Raw genomic sequence first — 15,048 nt, 5'->3', positions numbered from 1 at the left:
CCTTGTGGGATAAAGGCACTAAGCCAAAAACCAAATTATTATTATTATTATCATCTAATTTTAAGGTCATGACCAAGCCAGACACCAAATTGGTGTATGAGACCCCCTTGTTTGTGGGACAAGGAACCAACCTCCGCGCAACAATTTGATTGCTAAGTCTACGAAGGCATACATACTCTACCCCCCTCTAGTTTTGAACCTGTGACCTCTTAGGAGGAAACACATACTCTTAACCATTAGGTCCACTCAAGCTGTATAATTGATCTCTGAGACCCCCTTGTGGAATAATAGTACCAAGCCAAAAACCAAATTAACTATTTCATTGCTGGATACCAGGTGTGATAGGGGGCAAAGCCAAACACCAAATTATGTATAATTGATATATGAGACCCCCCTTGTGGGATAAGGGCATCAAACCAAACACCAAATTGATGTATGAGACCCCCCTTGTAGGATAAGGGTGCCAAACCAAACACCAAATTGATTGATAACGATCTATCTTTGTGTAAGCATTTCATTGATAAAGTCTACAAAGGCCCCTACTTTGGATTTGTACCTATGAATTGTTACGAGGGATTACATGTTCTTAACCATTAGGCCCACTCAAGCTACATAAACTATATGGATGTAAATTCTATTAAGAGCAGTTATTATTTTGCTATGAAAACTGATATATGTGTGTGTGTGAGCCTAGCCAAGACCATCCTAACTATTGGATGAAAGTGAGTTTGGACTCTCCTTAAGATACTTTAATTCCCACAAAAATGGCTTCCATCCTCAATCCCTCCCCATAAAATTTGAACTAAAAACTTAGTAATAACTATACCCCACTTAAATCAACTAATCTACCCCTAATAAATTTAATAATATATATCTTAATTTATACTATATTTATTTTATTTTATAAAAAAATTCAACAAATATAACTAACTCTTAAATGTAATTTACCGAACCCTTAAATATAATTTACATATTCCATGTAACAGAAATTCTAAAAAAAACATTATCTCACACATTACTTTACATAATTAAACTTGTCAAATAAATTAACCGACCGGCCCTCTTTAAAACAACTTTGCTACCAGGGTTTCTTGCTATAAGATTAATATGTTTTTGGTAAGTAAATTTTTTGGTAGATCCTCATCAAATCTAGAACGGGAAAAAGGGCCTCCGTCCTTGACACACGCGGATCTTCCTGGCCATGCCAGGGGAAATTCAAGTCAGAATAGTACAGAATCCAAGTCAGCCACGGAATAGCCTGGAATTTCAATAGATATACTGTTGGCAGGATGGATGATAACATAGGAGCCTTGTGAAGGGAATGGAAGCAGCAGGCAGCAGACCTTACGATCATTTCAGTGGCTCTATATCCTCTGACAAGAGCCAAGAACTGGAAAGGCCGGGAATGGTTACTTTAGTGGCGAAGAGCAAGTTTGAGGTGACAGGCTTTTTCGGTGCGAAGAGGCCGAGAATTTAATAGCTGGGTGTGTTGAAAGGGCGGGCACAACGGGGACCGAATTCTCGAAGGTGGGGGGAGGGGCCGATGGCCTGCGGGAGAAGTTCCTGGAGGTTGTTTTGGCTGCTCGCTTCATACGAACGCTCGTCTCCAAGAAAAGGCGACGATTTATTATGGGGAGCTTCGATCTGGACATGTCGTACATCACGGACCGCCTCGTGGCAATGTCCTTCCCTTCTCAGCACATTCGGGCCGTTTACAGGAACCCCCTCTGGCAGGTCAAGCGAGTCCTCGACACCAAGCATGGTTCCCACTACAAGGTCACACTAAAAACTTTCTTTCTTTTCTTCTCATCTCTGTTTTTTTGCCTGGAATACTTAATGTGTTTTAAGACGAGGGAGAGATAATTTATGTTTCTTCTTGATTGACATCGTCGTTTTGCTGGGGGATGTTATAGCAATTCATGACCGGCAATTGCCTAAATGTCGTTGAAAGAAAATTTAGAGCTTTTCTTCATGTTCATATACATGTTCATTCAGGTTTGAACCAATCTTCTAAAAAACAAACTGACTTTTAAATTGTCTTTTTTCACAATCCCTTGATTCAGTGATCAGGTTTTGAATCAAAAAGTACAATTCCCTGATGGCATACTAGTAAAATTCCAAATGTATCTCAGACTTTAAATATATCTCGAAGCTTAATTAAATAAACTTTGATTCCAAGTTCAGATACACTCTTCAATCGAGATTCCATTCCATCAGGCATCAAGTTTATACCAAGAGAAAATCGCCTTCCAAACAGAAATTTGCAAAAATATTGCAAAAATAAATAAGCGATAGACCCATATAACACCAAATCAACTTTTCATATAACCCAAAATCGAAGACCTACCCATTCTTGCTTAACAAAAATATCTCAAGTCAATTTTTGATATATAACAGTTTTTTTTGTTGTTTCCAAATTTTTCAAGTTGCCAATCTTTTAGAGTTTCTCAGGCCCAAGTTCGTGCTTGATATGTCTGATAAGTTTATTTCCCGATCTTCAATGATATATTCCCAAAAACGATATACGAAACACTGATCGATAGAATATAAAACTAATGAATTCTTTTAATATATAAGTTACCTGATTTAGCTAATTTCTAAAAATAATATATTATATATTATTTGTTTTTAGCTATACATATAAATTTATTTAAATTAACAAATGAATTCTTTTAATATATTTATTTTCTAAGAATAATAATAATTTAATGTAACAAGAATATTAGTGGTTTGACTAGGGTCATTAGGTCAAAATTAGCCGTTGGAGTCTCTGCACACTCTATTTAAACAAGCTAAGCCGGATTGGTTCTTCAACTTGTCCTGACGATGAACCACACTGGTTGGTTCGAAACGCGTCGACAAAAGATTGGTTATGTGATTTCGCCGAAGATTATCTAAACAAGAATATAAAACTGTCACGGGGATTCCATTTGTATCTGGTCTTCCGTACCCCAATGGTATGAGTTTCAAATAGCTTAGGCCTGGTGTAATTTTTGAATGATTTTGACAAAGGAAAAATAGTTACCCTCAGTGCTGGGCACCTACAACAGAACAGAAGTCCATATTATGTGGCACTGCCCATCAGGGCATCTTGCTACAATCACTTCCAACAAAAGATATCAATATGTCGTATAAATTTACACCTATATATATATTCAACGGGTCTTGGTTCACTGGTAAGTGGGGTGCTTCAATGTTCATACCCTACCAAGGTTCAAATCACCAGTGCCCCTTGTAAATTAATATTCTTAAAATGGAGAAGGGCATGTTTGCTTAGAAGGATATTGTCAAAAACAATTACATTAATAATCAATCTTGTAACAGACCAGCACCTATAATATGCACAGAACAGGCTTCCAGTTGAGATTAGACATAGCTGATAGTCACATGGATGCAATCAGCCATATGTGAAGCATTTATACCATGTACAACACAACTCATTCTGGTGATGGGATTTATAACTGCAGGTGACTGTAATTTGTCAACTTGACTGAACAACCAAAATACTATAATCAAAAACTTAATAACCCTGACTAAGTCACCAACCTGAAAACCACGGCAGTAAGTATCTTAGAAGAGCCAGCATTAACTACATCTAATCAAAGCGTAAATTTACTAAATGTCATTTAGCCTTAATTGAGCAGTATAGATGGAATTCCAGGTAAACCCAGTAAGTCATCAGTAAACAATTTTTATTGCAGATCTTGTAGCATTTTGAACTGGAACATGCTTAACATCTGCTGGAACTAACCATTTAAAACAACAGAGTTATCCGTACATCTTTTCAAGGGAAGCGGAATAGCTCAGAGAAGTTGCTGATCTGCAGTAATTGGTCTACATCATTGCAGTACACGTGAGGATTACTTATTTGCAAAGATCGGTTAAAAAAGTTAAAAGTAATAAGCTGTGGACCCTTTCATACCAAAATAACCCAGCCTAAGCTCAACCTCGATTGAATTAAGATACACAGAATTGATTTAAGGTGTTCTGCAACTTGTCCAGTCCAGTTTGAGTAGACTTTGGTCAACTTCGAATGTCATTTAAGTCTCTTTCTTGCCTAAAGCATTTTCAAATTTTTTTCACCAAGGAACCCTGAACTTAGCACATGGGACTTTTGATATGATCGTACACTAAATTTTATTACGGCAAATATGTAACTTTTTTTTCTTCATATTGGGGATATTTGGAGCCTGTCTATAAATACTATATTTGTCTCCATATCCATTTCTTCTAGCCTTTAGAGTAGTATCTTTTTATATCAGTTTTTTCTTCTGATGCTCTAAAAGATTAGATGTTTAATGAACCAAAACTTAACAGGATTACTGTGGCATATAATCTAGCCTTGCTGGAGTATTTTGGGTCTGTAAATTGCTGTGGGTTTGCAAATCCATGAGGTTATAATCTAATATGTAGCAAATGCTTATTATTAAGATGTAAGATTAGAAGCAAATAACTCAAAATATTGAATTGAATTGCAACAATTGCTTGTTACTAAATTGTAATATTAGAAGAATACAACTCAAAATATTGAAATGAATTGAGAATATAAGAGAGAAGCTACGGTGGTAAAAATAGAGCAAACCTTGGGAAACCTGATGTGAGAAGACACAAGAAGAAAATGAGGATTGTCCCTTGCTCTTTTCTTCCCAAATTAAAATGCATGTTACACACTATTACACACTATTACACTGGATTATGATACACACTATTACAATTGATTTGCGGCTGCAGGGCCTTCTTCCTCTGTTCTACTCTGATATCATACTCCTCTCCCATGCTTTGCTATGGAAGAATAAATCATTACAATAAGAATGGGCATTTCGTTGTGGCTCAATTTTTAACATGCCCTAATAGCCATCTAGGGTTAGGGTTAGGGCTTTTGCATGCCCAAACTTATGGTTAGGGTTAGGGTTCTTGACCGTATAGAATCTTCTTAGATAGACTTACATGGTTAGCTCCACATATGCGAGTAATGGGAGTTGACATGGTGTCCTCTTGGGACTATGGTGGTCCTATTATGGACATTAATTGTTACACATCTATACCGTTTTGGGCTGTAGCATGCAGCTATTAGTGCAATCTAGATATACAACAAGAAGAGAGGACAGCCAAGTGGTTCCAAGAAAATAGATTGGCAGGAGACTTCCAAGGAGGGAAAGAAGAAGTGGAAGGAAATGGGAAAGAAGATTGTCGCCATTATCGCCATTAAACATCAGTGTAGGTATCCAAACAACCACTGTAATCAATGAAACATTGAGGGCCATATGGAAGATAAGTCTTGGAAGCCTATAGAATATCAAGTTAGTTTTGTTAAATTTATGTCTAGTGGGTTAGATTGGCAGCTTACCTTCAGGTATATATGTGTTGCGAAAATCCTGATTTTATCATGGAAAAATTGCAAAATTGCGACATTTTGGCCTAGCCGATGTTTGCTGATATTTGTGGTGGTATCTTAATTTTGCTGATGTTTGCTGATTTTTATCAATATTCTCTTAATTTTTATGAGTTTTTTGGTTTTCTGGATCTTTGCCGATGTTTGCAACGTTATATAAGGAAGCAAAATTTACTGGAGGCAGACATGATAAGGAATTTAAGCTGTTAGTGTGGAGTTTGGATTGACCGTATTTCTTACTTATTTTTTTAAAGGGTAATGAACTTTGAAGTACAAATTAGATCTTTCTGTAGAAGCAGTGAGTTAGGGATCATTGCACTGAGAGAGCAAGATTTTTCTCACAGTCCAGGTTGGTAGATATATTTGTTTCCATACGTGGTTAACACATAAGAAAACAGAAAATGAAAATCACCATCCAACATCTTAATGTCAGAAAGGAAAAGTAAAAAGGAACCCAAGTTTATATTAAAAAATTATCATCTATTCATCTCAACCCTGGATCTCTTTAGTAGCAATAGGTTTTCACCTGTCTTAAGATGGATCTATGCTAGTAAACCATCAGTTACACATGGAATGCTGATATGGATTATGTCTGGAGAAACAGGAACAAGAAAGTCAGTTTGTTTCTCGTGGTCCTTAATAATTCACTGGAAATATCCTAGAGTCATTGATTGTGCTGGGCTGGAGGTGCTGAAGGTTCACAGATGCATATTTGTTATTTTGGATACTTGGTACATATTTGTTTTTTAATGTGGTAGATGTTTTGGAACCAATTAACTCTTATCTACACATTGATTGTTTAAGAAGTAGCCAAATCCAAACTGTTAAATTAACTCTTTATTGTCTTATTTCTACTGGGACCATTGACTCTTGAATTGTGCGCACTCTAAATGTTTTTGTTTGCTCACATGCAAACTGTATTGTGAAATGAACAGGTTTATAGGCAGAACATGAGCAACATATTACTAGGAAAGCATATTAAATTTAGAAAAGTAATGCTGAGAATGAGATTCACTGATCTCTCCTTTATGAAGCATTTATTTTCTGTGAAGTAGTGTGTGTCTGACTTTAGGCAGATGCAACTGTGTTGCAGAACCTGCTAGTTATGAGATTGACATGCGTGCATGTAATATTTTAGCTTTATCATTTTTGGACTGAATCCATTCTCATCTATCTGTATTGATAGATGTCTTTACTGTTCTAATTGTTTTGTTTATGATTTCTCACTATGATAGTAATTTTGCAGGTTTATAATCTTTGTGCGGAAGAAACTTATGATCCTGAGTACTTTGATGGTCGAGTGGAAGCAATCCCTTTTGATGACAACCATGTTCCTCCCCTGTCATTGATCAAAATATTTTGTGAGAGTGTACATGCATGGCTTTCAAGTGATGCTCAGAATGTTGCAGTTGTCCACTGTATGGTGAGTGATTAGTTTACATAGAAATTCAACTCAAATAGCTAGTGGAAAAAACATTAGGGTAATTTTAGGTAGCGCTTGCCCTCTTGACCTCAAAAGCTTGAGGAACCTTTTATAATATGGCTTGTTGTCGTTTTAGGTTTTCTTCCCTTCACTGATCAGTTTACCCTATGCCATGTTTGCAAATCATTCTTACATTTCTTCATTGTAAGAATGGAGCTGTGTTTAACTCTTATAAATTTTAAAATTTAATCAACTAAGTCATAACATTTTAAAATGTATTGTTTGCAACAAGCAATGTTTGTTGAAATACACAATGAATTGTTTTGGGCATTGGGCTAATTGCGTCAATCAATATGTGACAAGGGGAAATGGTTTTTGTTATTTTTACAAACAAATAGTCAATTTCAGAAATTGAAAGTTAAAGGTAATGGTTTTAATCAGCCTCTAGTAAGAGTGTCTAATGGCTTCTACGCATTTCTGGGGGATATTGATGTGCTAAAATTGGTGAAATTTCTGTCTTTTGCTGATTTATTCTACATGTTCTGAGCACTATTTGGATGGCTGTTAGGTTGTAACTAAAGTGCAGCAAACCTTGTTGAATTTTGAAGCATCAATAGATGAAAGAAAAGGCATACAATAAAGGTTTCCAAAGCTGAATTATCTTATTCCTGTAAAATATCTTCGAAATTTTGATTTGGAAGGTGATGTCTCTGATTCTATTTTGATCATAGAGAATGCTGGAGTTGCTTTTTCTCATATATTTGAACTGCCTGCAACTTTGTTTTGGAGGTTTCTAGGTTCCAAGAAAGTTGCTAAAATGTTTCATTCTCTTGTCAGACTATCGATTTAGCAACTTTGCAGTATTTCTTGGCCTTCTCTTGGAGCACTATTTACAAGTCAAGATATTGAAGAGGACACATTGAACAGTAAGTTTCAGGATTGAGTGGAATAATGAAGGATTGAAATTTGATTATTACAGGTTGGTGCAGGATAGTCAGAGAGAGCATTAGAACAAAATTATTGGAACTTTGATTTGTTTTTCAGGTGTTTCCTTCATATTTTGAGCTATATATGCATCTAGTGCTCATTGGTGACAGATTTATTATTCAAATGGGAATACCTATTTTTGAAAGGGAATCTGGTGATCAATGTCCTGTTGGAGTTAAAAGCTAAGAAATGACTTCAAAGTTCAGAGCTGGTTCTTGTATCATAAAAGAAGATTTACTGATGGGAAAACTAAAATCAACTTTATTGGTTGTTTATATTTCTTTTCTTGATCATCCCAGAGAAGCTTAACCATCTGTTATGGCCTGACTTTCAAAGTGTAGCAATCTGTCAATCAATGCAGAGAGTTTAGAGATTGCACCTCCTCTGTAATTCCAGTGTCATTGGTATTTTTTCTGTACAGATCAAAGGGATGTTTCCTGAGAAGGATTGATAGTCTACTTTTTGCAATGTTGCATGGCCTGCTGCTTGAAAATTTGGGCAGTATGTCTATCCTTGTTGAATAATGGTTGAACATTGATTGCTATTTGCACTGCAAACAAATATTTTTCACCGTAACTTGCTTGGACAAGCCTGAGAGCAGCCTATTATCAAGTTTGAGGTTTGGAAGACATAATTTCAACAGTCTTATTGTTATAGATAGGCTCCTTTGTGATGCATGAAGGAAACTTACAATTTCATTTGGAAACTTCAGATGAAGCTTCATAAAAGAGAGGCAAGAAAATGCAACTTTGCCAGAATTGGATAACAGAAGGAATCCACAAATGATATATTCTCTCATTGAATGTCATTAGAGGTTTCATAGTTTTCATTTGTCTTTTTTCGTTATTCTTTGTGATTTTAGAACTTCTTGCCATACAGGCAGGGTGGTAGAAAGGTTTTACAATATCAGGGTAAGAGGAAAATCACAAATTGATTGTGACAGTAACTCTGAATTTCAACATAGAACTGAGGCCAGTCATGAAAAAACAGAGCTCAAGCATGACAGATCTCCTTTATGTCAGGTGGAGGAAGAAGCCAACTGGGGGATTGAAAGCTAGAGTTTAAACCTTAATGCAACACTGAGAAATGAGACATCTTCCGTTCAACTTCAATGGAGCAGGTTAATGATGACAGATGCAAATAGTACATATTTCCAGCCAGAACAGTTAAAAGCATACTACATACTATCGATTACATCATTCTAATTTTTATTTTGTTAGAGAAGGAAAAGGTTTGTGGTAACAGTGTGGATTTTCAGCTTGCAGATTTATTTGAAAAAGATTTAGACAGTTTTGGGACTAAGCATTGAACTAGTCTGCAACTGTGGTTTCGATTGACTATTATAGCTAGTTGACCTTGATTGATGGAAACTCATTTATCTATTGTTCAACTTGCTGATTTTCTTGACAGAAAGTATCAGTGCTGACATCTATCCCATATGTAATATTTTTGGCATTTGAATTAAAGGGGATGGTTGGAGCGAATGTCTTCAGTCTTTTCTTGGGCTGAATTCAGATGTAGATGACTGTGAGGCAATGGTGGAACTTTGAAAAGTGAGAAGGATATCCTTGATAGTGGCAGTATTATTTAGTTTGATCAATTCTCCGTTTTCTTTACAAGTGGGATAGATAAGTCAATAATGCAAGGGAGTGATACCAAATTCTTCTCATTTTTAACTCTCTAACTTGTGAAGTCCATTGTTTTAAAATGGATGATATATCATGTGTAGTTCATGTGATGATATTTGTGCAGATCATGTGTGGATCTCAGTATGTGAGGTTTCTTCACACAAAGTGGCCACTGTGTAAGACTTCATTGTTGCACCAAGTGATCATTTTTACAGTTCGTGACATGCACAGTGACATGATAATTGCATTTTAAGGAGGTTCCTTTTGGGCCTTTCTTGATACATGATTTGTCCTGCCCATCTGTAAATTTGTGGTATATACTATATATTGTTTGAGTCCACTATATAATATATATGAAATATACTTTAAAAAATGTGATGAATTTTACCAAATCACAATTTATGAACCGTAACTAATTCTTATATTGCTCATCATGTTGGTGAGTGCAGTTAGCTTTCTTTCATATACCCATACCAGTGTTGAAACCTAACGATTCCAGTGGTGAATAGTGCTGGTTGCTACGGCATTTCATTTATTGTGGGTCATTGAGTCATGTGTTTGGTAAGTATGTCTACCATTCTGCATTAAAATTTTGATGTCTGATGTGTGATCCCATTTTATGATATTCTGACAGGCAGGTAAGGGCCGAACAGGGTTGATGGTATGTGCATATCTTGTATACACTGGTACCCCAGTTGAGGAGGCATTGCAGTTGTATGCAGACCGCCGAAGCCATGTCAATGAAGGGGTATGCATTATTGCTGAATGTTTCATGACAGACTTTACTTTATGTCAATGAACTTTTATGACTTAAACTACTATTTGATTGTGTGTTAGGTAACTATTGCAAGCCAGCGGCGCTATGTTTGGTACTGGAGTAAGACACTTGTTTCTTGCAGTGAGAGCACAATTCCTCCCGAGGTCCATCTACCTCCAGCAAAATGTCGAGAACTGCAAAGGATACGCTTGTATGATACTCTTTATTCTAGACCTGTGAAGTTTGTCATCCAAGAAATTAGAGAGGTGGGACTTCTTTCTCTTTGTAGTATTTTGATTTATACTTCCATCTGAAAAGGGCTATTTACCTGGAGAAGTTTTAATATAGATACTATTTATATTGGGCATTCAATCTTATGCTGTAAAACAATCATTTCATTTTGTTTTTTCATTGCTTTTTCTGGCATAATAATGTACTAGGAACAATGGAACACTCTCTTGCCCAATACAAGAGCATTCTAGTGCATTGTTGCCATCTAGCTTGTCTTGTGGCGGCTTCCATAATTTTCAAGCAAGTTCATTTCCATCTTGAGTTTAAAAGGTGTATTCTATCAGCAAGCTACCAATATTGGAAATTGTTTCAAATTGTAACATACATCGTTTCTTAATCAACTCCTACAAGATTTTCTCTGGATATCACGCAAGCAATAGTAACAATTTAACCAGAAAATTTGAAAGAAACATTGTTTTTCTGTATTGTAGGTGGCATACAGGATATCCTCTCCATATTAGAGCATTTTTCAGTAGGAAATAACATTTTATCACCAGAATATGTTTTTATTTAGCTTTCTATGATCATAGTGATATTTAACCTCGATTCTTCCTTTGCACTCGTTCTTTTTTTTTCTCTTTTCCCTTCAATTGGAATTTTCAGTTTTTCCAATATTTTGTATATTTATGTTGCGGTATATTTACATTCTTTTATACTTATCCTGAAATAGGGGACATTTTTAAATCCTCATTCTTGAAGTGTTGGCTGAGGGAGTGAAGATATTCGATGTTTTTTAACAGGATGCTTTATCTTCTTCTAGGAGTTTAGATGGTTCTAACCCCAGAATAGCAGCAGCAGAAATACTAGATGATTTCAATTTCAGGTTTTCTTTTACTCAAATTGAGAAAAGCTAAAGTATTTGTAATGCATATGACAAAGTACGTGATCAATAGACAAAGAGCCAGAGGCATGGTGTGAATATCTATTAATATGCCTTACTATTTTTGAAAAGAAGATATTTTGCTTGTACTATCTAGAGCCACAAGAGCTGTCATATAGAAGGCTCACAAATTGTCATCAATGTGCCTAAGGAAAAACAGAACCCTAGAACAGAACAGGGACAGGACAGTCTAATAGCGATGGTTGGATGAAATTGTTTTGAGTGCATATGATGCCAAAAATGCTCAAGTTTTGTCCATTGATGCTTTTTGAGATTCTGGGCTAGCTGTAAGTTGACAACTGATTGATTGGATATTTTTAAATGCTGCAGAAACCAGGGCAACTTTATCAACCAGCAGTAGAATTGGCTCGTAATTATTGCAGAGCATTGCAAAAGAGGATTCAAAGGACAACGGGTCCCCAGTATGACTTTTCATTCTTGCACAACGACGGCAATGAAAAAAAGGGGGATGGTGAACAACCTGATTTCGTTGTGCAAATGTGTACCGAAAGTCCTATTATTTACAAGAAAACTTGTCTTGATTACAACTTTGACAAACCTCTTTCGGTAAAATTAAGCATCTTTCACTTATTATTTGGGTCTCTTGTAGATGCATGTTTTTGGACCTTATCCTAGTAATTATGTTGTGTTCTTTGACAGGTAACAGGGGACGTAAGAGTAATTCTATATGATAAAAGTGGCAGCAGGCTTTTCTATTGTTGCTTCAACACTGCCTTCGTAGTCAATAACAAGTTACAGGTGCTTGCACTTTTTCCCTGTTTTTGATTTAAATATGCATTGCTTTTATTGTATAACAGGACTGTCAATATAGGTTAAAAATTTTCCTAGCACTTGTACCCATGTTCAATTCCTATATATCCTATCCATTTGTCGTAAGGGAAAAAAATTACTAAAGCTATACTCCGTTTTTCCTTGTATGATTTGCAGTTTCCTCGAAGAGAGCTGGACAAAGTAGGGCGGAAAGCAAAATCTATTATTGGACCTACCTTCTGCGTCGAATTGTTATTTGGGCCTTCAGAGCCTCATCATCCCGATTAGTTATTAACATTAGTAACATTGATGATTCATTCTGATTTGTATATTAATTCTTCTGTTAATGTAATCATTTTAATTGACGAGTCTAAGTTTTCTTCTAATTAATAAAGGTATCATTTGCACCCTTTTGCTAACCTGCATTAACTTTCCAGTTAAAATTTTCTCAGCTATTTTGAAGTATATTCTCTTGTATGGTGCAATTCAGATTTAAATAAGAAATACATTCAAAGGCCAGCTTCAATAACTTGGCCTTAATATGAACAAAAATTGAGTGCTGTGAATATATTCTTTTGCAGAAAGTAAATACGTGTTTTTTGTGTGATATTTAATTATTATTATATCAGAAACGATCAAATCCTTCCAAATAATATCAGTTCCTGTTCCTATCCGATCCCATCAATTATCGTTTTACATATTATTCTTTGCTAAGGATGTTTCGGTTTTGATTTTGAGCTGTTAATGCTCAAGGTTTAAAGGTAATTTCATTCTTCTTAGTCATCTATTTTCTCACAATGGTTTGTAAGTTCTCTGAGTTTTCGCTACGAGTTGGAGGCCTTTCTACTAGCCTCCCAAGGATGTATACTATTAAGTTCACGGGAATTGGGGTAAAAATAATTTTCTTGCTAAATATGGGATTTCTAAGATTTTCCATGGCTTTTGTCAACAACATTGTATATAAACGGGAAATTTTTTAAATGGCATAGATGGCAACATGCTTGGTAACAATATTTTCCAGTGGACAATCGATTCTACCGTTTATTTTTGCGATTCCAGAAATCCTTAAAGCATTAGGTAAAATCGCAGAATTCCAGCTAGGCGATGATACATAATTGCAGAATTCCAGCTAGGCGATGATACATATTCACAAGTGTAATATTAGGCATTATTGTTACTCTCAACCGAAGTAATGGAAATTTGCAGTCAAAGTTTGTAAATGTGGAAATTTGGAAAAACATGGAGTAATAGGAGAAAAATAAAACTTTATGGCACGATGATCTTGGATAATCTGTAACCCACACCGATAGGGTGTCCAGATTCCATGCTCTGTAAGTAATCATGGTCATGGTCACGAAAAAACCGGAAATTGGAAATTTGTAATGGTGATGTGATAAATTTTGTTTTACCGTCCTGTAGTTTGTGGAGTGGTCCTTGTCAATGATGTGAATGTTTGGGTACTTGATGTTGGTGTTGAAGCCTCAACAACCAAGTTGATGGGCTTGGGACTCCACTTTTAAATTTTGATCAGCGCTTGTTAAGTGAACTTTATCCCCTTGACTAGCTACATCGCTGAATGGGCTTGCTTTGATTGGATGTTTCATTAATTCCTGTCATCTTACGCAATTGCTTAGTTTGTGGCAGTTGCCATATTGATTTTCTTCCAAGTTGATTTGCATTCGTTGCATTCCCTGCAACATATTAAAAGTATGTATGTAAAACCAAGGTTTGAGATGAACTGATATAATTATATGTTAGCAAAGCTTTGCTCATGATTCTAAATACATCAAAAGTTGACACTTCGACTCCCAAAGAAGTTTATCAAAGAAGGTTTATTATACGGCTGTAGAAGAGTTATATTTCTTGGAATTTTTCTGGGTATTTTTTGGTTGAATTTACACAGAACTCAGCAGGGATTTGTTGGAATCACAAGTTTGAGTTGTGAGTTCTCTACAATTCGAGTGCCTTCAGCATTTTAGCAGGGATTTGTTGGAATCACAAGTTTGAGTTGTGAGCTCTCTACAATTCGAGTGCTTTCAGCGTTTTTCAAGATGCTGAATAAAGGCACATTTTAAATAGCAAAAATCAATGATTTGAACACATTTTAAATAGCAAAAGATCAATAATTCGAACACATTTTAAACAACAAAAAATCAATAATTTGACAAAAATTCTAAAACATATAATAATTAGACAATACCAATTTTCCAGAAATTGTGAATCCAAAACAAATCCAAAACAACCGTTGATTCTTAAATCCAAGATCCAAAAATGCAGAAAGATGCATTTAGAGTTTCCTGTCAAATTGAGTTGTTGGACTTCATAGCTTATGAAAGTTATCAAAAAAAAATGACGTTTGAAAGCCCCTCCCTGTTCTCTTCATGTTGCAGAGGAAATTCTTCGATCAAAGTTCATGTGGGCTTGAAAATTCCTTGTACAAACACTATCTTTTTTATTATAGTGTTCTGGTTGGTTGACAAGATAATAGACATTGTTTTTGAAGATTTGTGGGTTCAGACGTAATTAAATCAGATCTTAATGTAATGGTGGGTTTATTGTACAGTTTTTTTGGTGTTGGTATGGAGATATGTTGTGGAGTTAGATAAGATGTTGTAATGGTGGGGTTATTGTATATAGTTTTTCTTTGTAGAGATATGTTGCGGAGTTAGATAAGATGTGTGGCGAGGTTTTAATTTCAAATAATAAAAATAATAATGAAAAATAATGAAAATAATAAGGAAAATAATAAAGAGATTAATATAACATAATAGAGTGTGTAAATGAAGAAATAATGAAAAAATAATAGTAAGTTGATTAATAAAAAAATAATAATAATAAATAATGAAAATAATAAGGAAAATAATAAAGAGAGTAATATAACATAATAGAGTGCAAATTAAAAATTAATAATAAGTTGAT

At 35.3% G+C, this 15,048-nt stretch overlaps 1 pseudogene across 1 annotated transcript; it reads left to right on the top strand.

Moving 5' to 3' along the window:
• The first annotated feature begins 1,178 nt into the window (after positions 1-1,178).
• Positions 1,179-12,523, top strand: LOC149158498 (phosphatidylinositol 3,4,5-trisphosphate 3-phosphatase and protein-tyrosine-phosphatase PTEN1-like; annotated as a pseudogene). Its single transcript, XR_016261691.1, has 7 exons — positions 1,179-1,776; positions 6,639-6,815; positions 10,065-10,178; positions 10,268-10,453; positions 11,689-11,925; positions 12,019-12,117; positions 12,307-12,523. The product of XR_016261691.1 is annotated as a phosphatidylinositol 3,4,5-trisphosphate 3-phosphatase and protein-tyrosine-phosphatase PTEN1-like (transcript).
• Positions 12,524-15,048: the final 2,525 nt, after the last annotated feature.

This window comes from Pinus tabuliformis, chromosome 5_2, assembly GCF_031772625.1.
Source record: "Pinus tabuliformis cultivar Carrire ecotype Pingquan chromosome 5_2, CPIR1, whole genome shotgun sequence".
Lineage (NCBI taxonomy): Eukaryota > Viridiplantae > Streptophyta > Pinopsida > Pinales > Pinaceae > Pinus > Pinus tabuliformis.
This window is presented reverse-complemented; position numbering and strand designations above follow the sequence as displayed.